This window comes from Brassica napus, chromosome A8 (genome assembly GCF_020379485.1).
Source record: "Brassica napus cultivar Da-Ae chromosome A8, Da-Ae, whole genome shotgun sequence".
Lineage (NCBI taxonomy): Eukaryota > Viridiplantae > Streptophyta > Magnoliopsida > Brassicales > Brassicaceae > Brassica > Brassica napus.
In genome coordinates this window covers 9015128-9023311 of record NC_063441.1, presented here as the reverse complement: position 1 = coordinate 9023311, position 8184 = coordinate 9015128, and the positions used below count along the sequence as shown (strand labels likewise).

At 28.8% G+C, this 8184-nt stretch overlaps 1 long non-coding RNA gene across 1 annotated transcript; it reads left to right on the top strand.

The window, feature by feature from the left end:
* Positions 1-2023: 2023 nt before the first annotated feature.
* On the top strand, positions 2024-4860 carry LOC125577284. Its single transcript, XR_007315659.1, has 2 exons — positions 2024-3372; positions 3464-4860. It is a non-coding gene; the product is annotated as an uncharacterized LOC125577284 (long non-coding RNA).
* The last annotated feature ends 3324 nt before the right edge of the window (positions 4861-8184 follow it).

Here is an 8184-nt window from a genome sequence, read left to right as displayed (position 1 = left end):
ACTATTTGACAATTTGTCCAGTTCTTCTATTAAACATTGCCGTTTTACATTAAAAATGGAAAAATACATTAAAATTTAAACATATATCTTAAAATATAAAATATAGATATTAACAAAATATAAAATATAAGAAAGAGAAATACAAAATATATAGAAAAATAAATAATAAGTAAATATTATAAATATATAAATATATAAATTATATATACAATAATAAGTAAATGCACAGTTTTCAAAAAAATGGAAAGAGTACATTAAATAAAATGGACATCTATCTTAAAATGGTAGTAAATTATGTAAAAATGAAAATACCACATTAAACAAAAAAAATATAGTTTTACATCAAGAAAGTCTCTATAAAACTCATTATTCTATCAACATCAACCTCACACTATCAAAAAAACTTCATAGCACTCGAGCAAAAAAATGGTTCCACCATCAAATATTGCCGTCCCAAAAACCTTTAATGACCTTGAAGGAGATTTTTTATAACAACAAACTTTTTGTTAGGTGGATTCATTGTTGGAAAACCCGCAACTTCCAAAAGCCAAACTTATTCATGGGAATTGAATTGCTTTTCTTAGACTCAAAGATATTCTTACAAATTTAAATTAATCTAATCCATAATTTTATTGTTAATATTCATACTAACTCTTTCATGATCAAACCATTACAGTTAATAACCATTCAAGCGTTTATCCCGAAACACTTCCTTCCTCGCCGAATCAGGTATTGGTTCATGTTGGTTTAGTATTGTTTTTGGTTTATTAACCGGTTTAGGATGGTCCTATTGTAAATATAATTTAAGATGGTTTAGCATATATTATGCTTAAAATAACTTAAATTAAATAATAGTAATATTATGCTTAAAATATAATTTTAGAGAGTTTTTAAATATAGTTTACAGCACATTATAGGGGATGAATTTAATTCATTAAATTTATTTATTACTTAAAACTAAGTTTTTTAAAAAACATACTGAGTTATAAATATCAATTATGGACTGGTGAGTATAACATGAAGACAAAACTATAAATATTTGATTTTCAAGATAAGAAATTCAGCTTTTATTCAGTTACTCAATATATAATATCTTAAATTATTTTTTTTTTAAAATATACATAAATTTATATATATAGATTAATCTTCCAAACTTAAACTATTATATTATATATGAATGATGTTTTTAAATAAAAATAATTTCTGATTAAAAACAAAAATAAAAACAACAAATTGTTATTTTCAAATAATGGAAGTAATTTACATTATACTATCATTTAACAAGTATTAGATATGTTTTGATATATCATTATTTTCTATATCCAGAAAACAATAAATTGTTAAACAGCAATATCATCTAGGTTAAGTATACGAACAACACAAATTCAAACATCAAAAAATATTTACATAAACATTATAATACAATAATTTAATCAAAAAATACAATTCAAAAAACCAATATTCAAAAGAATAGTTATATACTTAATATTTGAAAATCAAAGATATTTTTGCTAAAATTGTACTTACCTGGCCAAGGAGATCGACCATCTTTTTACGGATGGATCGATTGTTGAGCATGTGGTCGATCCGAAAATACTCTACAGTTTAATTAAATATCTAAAACATTTATTTCAACACTCAACGGATAGTTTTGCTAAATATGATAACTAGATAGCCAACAAAATTACAAAAAAGATATTTAAATAGTAAAAAATATGTTAATTTAACGTGTTAAAATTTAAAAATAAATTTTAATTATGACATGCATCTTAACATTTATATAAATATATATATCATACCTTAAATATAAATAATTTAACAATTTAAATTATAAAAATAATAAAAATCCCGGGCGTAGCCCGGGTTAATCCCTAGTCTTATATAGGCTTTGATTGGTAACATGAGTTACTATTGATTAAGTTTGATTTGTGGTTATAACTCAAAAATGTCACCAATCATGATTTATTTTTTATTTTTTGAGTTTATGTTTGAGTTATAATGTGTTATATTTGAGGTACAATTTTGAGTTATCTCTTTTGTAAAATTGGTAACTCAAATAATTAATCAACATCAACCAAAATCGTATGTATTAGAGTTGAGGTAGTAGTTATTTTGCTTTCTGTCAATTACCTTACGGTTACTTTTACTTTTTTAACACTTTAATATTTGAATTGCATAGAAATTATTTATCACGTTTACTTTCCTTGAGTTACTAAACCATTTTCAAAAAATAAAATCATGTAAGTATTTATTAGTTAGTCAAAGATTTTTATAAATTTTCTTATTTGATTTGGATTATTATTCAAACAAAATTATTTCTTTAATTTTAACTGTTAACTATGTTTAGTAACTAGAAATTTTATATATGAAATTACATGAATATATAAATACATTTGCTCAGTTGCCTTTGCTATAATGTGTATATATATATACATGTTTAAGTATATTTATTTAATTTTTATTATATATTTTATACTTTCAGTCTAGTTTACTAAATTCATGATAAAGGTTATCATTGTTAGCATTTATAAAATTATATTTTAAATAAACTACTACAATTTATACATCAAAAATGTTACCAGTCAGTTATTTTTAAAAATTAGTAACTCATATTTTGACAGCGAATTCACTACATAAATTTACAGTTTCTACCACATAATTTTTACTGCGAGTTACATCGAATTGTAATTTTTATTATAAATCAACTCTAATACAACATGTCACCAATCGGAGCCATAATAAAGTTGGCTTGAGTCCCTCTTTATGCTGCCACATCATCAGTATGCATAGGGCATTTTTCGCCACGTGTCACTTCATTAAATTTTAAATGAAATCGATTTTTTCGTTCTGAATACCGAAACCCATTATGGGCTCTACGACAGCAAGACTTCTGTTTGGGCTTATATCATGTTGTTTTCTCAGGCCCAATGGTTTTGTGTGTGAGCTTACGATCCCTCTTCTGCTTCCTGTAATCCAAGATTAGGGTTTCTGTAATCGAAGAGCTTACCATCTCTCTTCCACTTCCTCGGCCAAGTAACTCTCGGGAGTTATGTCATTCAATGAGAAAACCCAAAAATCCCATGAACTCTTCTTTATTGCTGCCTTTATTTGTTGTTCAGTAGCTATCTTCAGCATCTATATATATTTTCGATGTGGCTTCCCCGTTTCCCATAGTCTCCGCCTATTACTTCTGGACTGAAACTCTCAAACAAGATCTTCAAAAATGGCAACTTCCAGCTACACTTTTTCGAGTTGAAGACAGGCCGGTGAAATGATATTGTTCAGACGAGACTTCTCCGTTTTTGGGCGTCTCAGAATGTGAAGAAAGGAGGTCAATTGATAAGCATGGATATGCTACTGCTTGATGCCAAGGTATTTTTTTAACTGAGATCTTTTTTGATTAACTATGTTATTATCGAAGTTGTGTTCAAGATGTTGTCTGAGTAACCTACCTTCTTCTCAGGTGACGATGGTTCAGGGCTTCAGGCATCAAGAAATGTACACCGGCTGAACATCTTCTAACAGTTATTGAGTGACAAGAAGCAACCGAAACGTCTTTATGGAGATATCCGAAACGGTTCAAACCAATCCCAGTGGAGCACTTCAGATTTCTGAATTATGACCAACTAATGGTACGAGCCAACACCAATTCTGATTTACCAGGTTAGATTTAAATTCACACTTTTAATACTTCTCAATATACTACTTTGATACAAGACTTACTAGCTTTGGTTATATTTCCTCCATAGATATTGTTGGCCAAGTAAAGAGGACTAGAACTACATACAGGGAAGGAGACTCAGAGTACAACACATGATGATTACCATAAGCATCAAAAGGTATAAACTCACATACAGTTTTTTTTCTATTAAAGTTTAGCCAACTTTCTTTATTATTATCATGCAACTAGCTCGAATTCTTAAATATATAGTATGCCCATCTATACTGAAAAGTAATGTTCTAGCTGTCTTCACTATTTCGTGATTTGGTATTATATACAAACTGCTTTTGGCCCAAAGAAAGTCAACATCATATCATATGCACTATCATATGTATGTTTTATGGATAAACGTGAAACCATCTCTAAATAAAAACTGTTATGGTACAAGAAACCGAACACGTCGTCGTACGAATGCAGGTTCCAAATAATTAATGAGCATTATCTCTGTAGAACCCATACATTTGTATAGATTATACGTTCCTTTCTTAATTAAATAATTTGAGCTGTCATCCTAAATTATAATTTGATCTTATCTTCTCTAATGCTTCGAGCAAATATAGAAAGCAACTAGGTCTATGTGTCGACATGCATAAAAAATTTCGCAACTGTCGTTCCAGGAACTCAAATGTATGCCTAAGTGTGTTTGAAGGATTGGCGAAAGCTCTTGATGAAATGAGAATTTCTATTGAACCGAAGGTGGTGGTTGCCACAAACTTCAACCCTAAATTGAGAGTAAGCAATTAACCACCATTTCTTAAGCATGATATAGCTGGTCTTAAAATGTTAATTGACTCAAGTTTTTTTCAGGTCGGCTCTTCCTGAATGCAACCTCTCCAATCCATTTCTATTTTAATAATGACAGTGGTGCAGGTAAAAGTTATCTTGAGAGGTAATGACTTTCACCACTATTTTCTACATAAGGAGAAAACCTTAATAGTCCAAACCCACTGACTGAAAGCGGTTCTTATTTAGGACATGTGGCATTGGAAAAGGCTCGACCTCCAGCCCTATAAAATATGGGGGTGTTGAGAAGATTGAGAAACTAAAAAAATAAGCAAATCAATATATAAACATATTTAGGAACTAGATGTAACCAAAGATATAAAACTCCGCGCAAAATAAAACATCATTTGTTGTTACATAATATATACTATATATTATTATTTAAGGCATTATTGAAACTATTTATATATTGCTTTAAGATATAACTTTTAATAATTTTATCACATTACATTTGATTTGCAATTGATTTAGTTTGGAGATGGGTGTATTAATTTATTCTCGTGAAAATTAGTTATTGTAATAATATTAAAATCTGATAATCTTAGAAATAAAATATTAGTTATTTTTACCTTAGATTTTCTTCAACTATATAAAACTGAAATATAAATCAAATAGAAAAATATAAATATTTACTTTTTTCTTAATTTCTAAATTTAATAATTTTGTGTTCTCTAACAAAAAAATGTTAGTGGTCTTTTCAACTCAAACCAACAAAATTTAATAAAATTTACAGTATACTTTTAGAATAAAAATAGATTACATTTATAGTTTAGTAACAAAGTAAATTTAAATTAAAATATTTTAATATAAAATCATTTTAGTTTAAAATCACCCGCCCGTAGGACGGGACAACCCCTAGTATAAAATAATTTTAAATGATTCATTGTTTTTGTCTTATGCAATTCAAAAATTTAAGTATTCAATTTTTTTTGTTATTGGAAATTATATATAAGGTGAATAGCTGAATAAGAAAAAATTAATTAAATTTCAATTATGGTATTTAACTGGTTGAATTGTAAACATGTCTCATTATCTAAATATTATTTATCTTACTTTTATAAGTGTTTGAAATTTTTTTTGCCTTTTCAATTTTTTGTTCCACGTCGTCCAAAGTATGTTTTAAAAATTCATCAACTCCATATTTATTTTTCTCGTTTTTATAGACTTTAAAATTTTGAAAGTGTGAGAGTTGATAAAATATAATGCATGTATGAATTATAAAGTTCATGGCATACATGAGTACATTTGTTAGTGCTTCTTCTGGATAGCGAAATAAATATATATATAACATAAAATAACATGTTCAAGTATTAGAATTTATACGAAGCTTTTCCATTGTCATTTATTCTATAATTTTAGCAAACCAAGCTTTGGGATTTGATATTGAAGTAGTGTCATTGATATATTTGACAGACCAATTACTCGTATGAACCACTAAATTGCCTTTAATTGATTTATATATTGTATGAAACTTGCAAAAAATCTTCAAAACGCAAAAATTGTATTCCAACACTAACTACTTCCCCTCACGTCTCATGTGGCTTGACTCTTGCTACTTAGTTCACTACTTTCCTTACCCATGGCCATCTAACAATCTCAATCTCTGATTCGTTGATAATCTTCATCAAGTTTTCTACTACAACCTACATCTTGGGCCGTAGGTATCGTAAAGAGATCAGCAAGCTATCCAAACTAATGCTCATGCAGCTGCATGCGGAGTTATTGTGGAGCCATTAATCCTTAGGTTTGTTTCTCTCATTGGTTTGGGCGTCGGGTTATAATCTGGTTGAGCACAACACTGAAGCCGTAGGGATCCCTCTTTAACAAAAGATGGCCTGTCTGCACGTATGTAAGAGCTGCAGAGCCACATGTTTCAAATTTGTATAAAGTGAATGTGGATAAATATGAAAAAGTAGATATATTAAACGATTCATTTTTTTTTCATCATCTAAAACTATGTACACTATATCAAACCTACCTGAATACATCTTATTCTATAAAGAAAGGTTTGCTTCAATACAATTAAGGATAAAATTCTCACATACAAAACAATTTTTTTTAACGCGAACCAAATCAAACAATATGAAAGGTAAAATCGTGTGTGTGTAAAAAATTAATAGTTTAATATTCACTGAAGAACATTTGGGTTGAGATGAAGTAACAAATATAACAATGAAACTGATTTGTTACACTGAAACAATGACCAAAGAAAAATCATTTTGATCAATTTCATGACTTATAACTTTTTAATCAAAGAAATATTGATGTAGATAAGAAGAGACCACATATGGGTCATAAGTTTAATTTCAATTAAACTTAATTTAGTTAAAAGCCTATATATATAAAATTAGCTTTTTCTCTTCTTATGACAAGTAGAAACGATATTTGATGACATGTGTTCCCATGTATTTTTGTTTTAACATTTTAGGTCTTTTTTCTTTTACACTATTGCAATTTGGTTAGTATTTTCTAATTGTGCACTATTATTTTTCTCTCACTAACCATTATTATATGAAGTTTTATAATATATTTTATTAGTCAATAACATTGGAGATGAATAAAGAAAAAATAAAAAAATAAAAATAGATTTTAAATATTTTATTTATTCACAACTAAAAATAACATAAATTTTACTATTTTATTAATTTTCTATTATTTTATTTACAAATTATAATTTATTTTACTATTAAAAATCATAAAATAACTAAACTAAAAAAAAACTAGAGTAAGAGACATAATCTAAACTTAAATCTCCACAATCACAAAGAAAAAATAGAATACTATAGTAACACTTACTTAATAAAAGTCTGGAACACAAATGAACGCGATCAAACACCAATCCAAAACACACAAAAAATGATCAAAGAAAGAATAATCACCAGACCAAAGTCACCACAAAGCAGGAAAACACATGCATAATGCACAACCACCAGCTAAAAAGTATGAAGCACCTCACAGACAAAACAACCACATACAAGGAGCCTCATACCAATGAAGAACCAAAAAGCTCTGAATAGAAGAGACCAAAGCACCAAGAGACTAACTCTACAAACTTATACCAAAGGAAGCAAGAGAAGAAGAAAAGCAACATAAGGGAGGGAGAATGAAAGCCAACCACAGAGAAATCAGAGCTCAAGTTTGAGACAAGAAATAATCTTCCAAGCCCACAAAACATACGTGAAGGAAAACACTATCCAAACCTTGAGTGGTATATATATGAAATGAAGAGCCACTAGAGACGCAACCAGCGATGAAAAGTGCAACGAAGTGAGAGAACAAAGAAAGAAAAAAAGACTACACAAAATCAGCAAACTGTGGAGCCATCCTCGAGCTATGAAGAGAACATAAAAAGTCAGATCACCAAAAACCAAATCTTGAAAACCAAGACTAGCAGAGACTATCAACGGCAAGCCAACTACGAGGAAGACAACTAAACTCTGACCCAACCCAAGGAGATGTAGTTCCTAACATTAGCCAAATCTAAGGAAGAAGAGGAAAATATTAACTAGAACAGTGTACAACATCATGAGAAACAACCGCACAACTTGGAACTCGTAAACCTGATCTACAACAAATATCAGATAATCTCACAAGAGAAGAAGAAGAGGAAAAATAAGAGAAACAAAGGTGAACTTTTTCCGGTGATGGTAAGAAACACCACATACCAGAAATGTAAATAA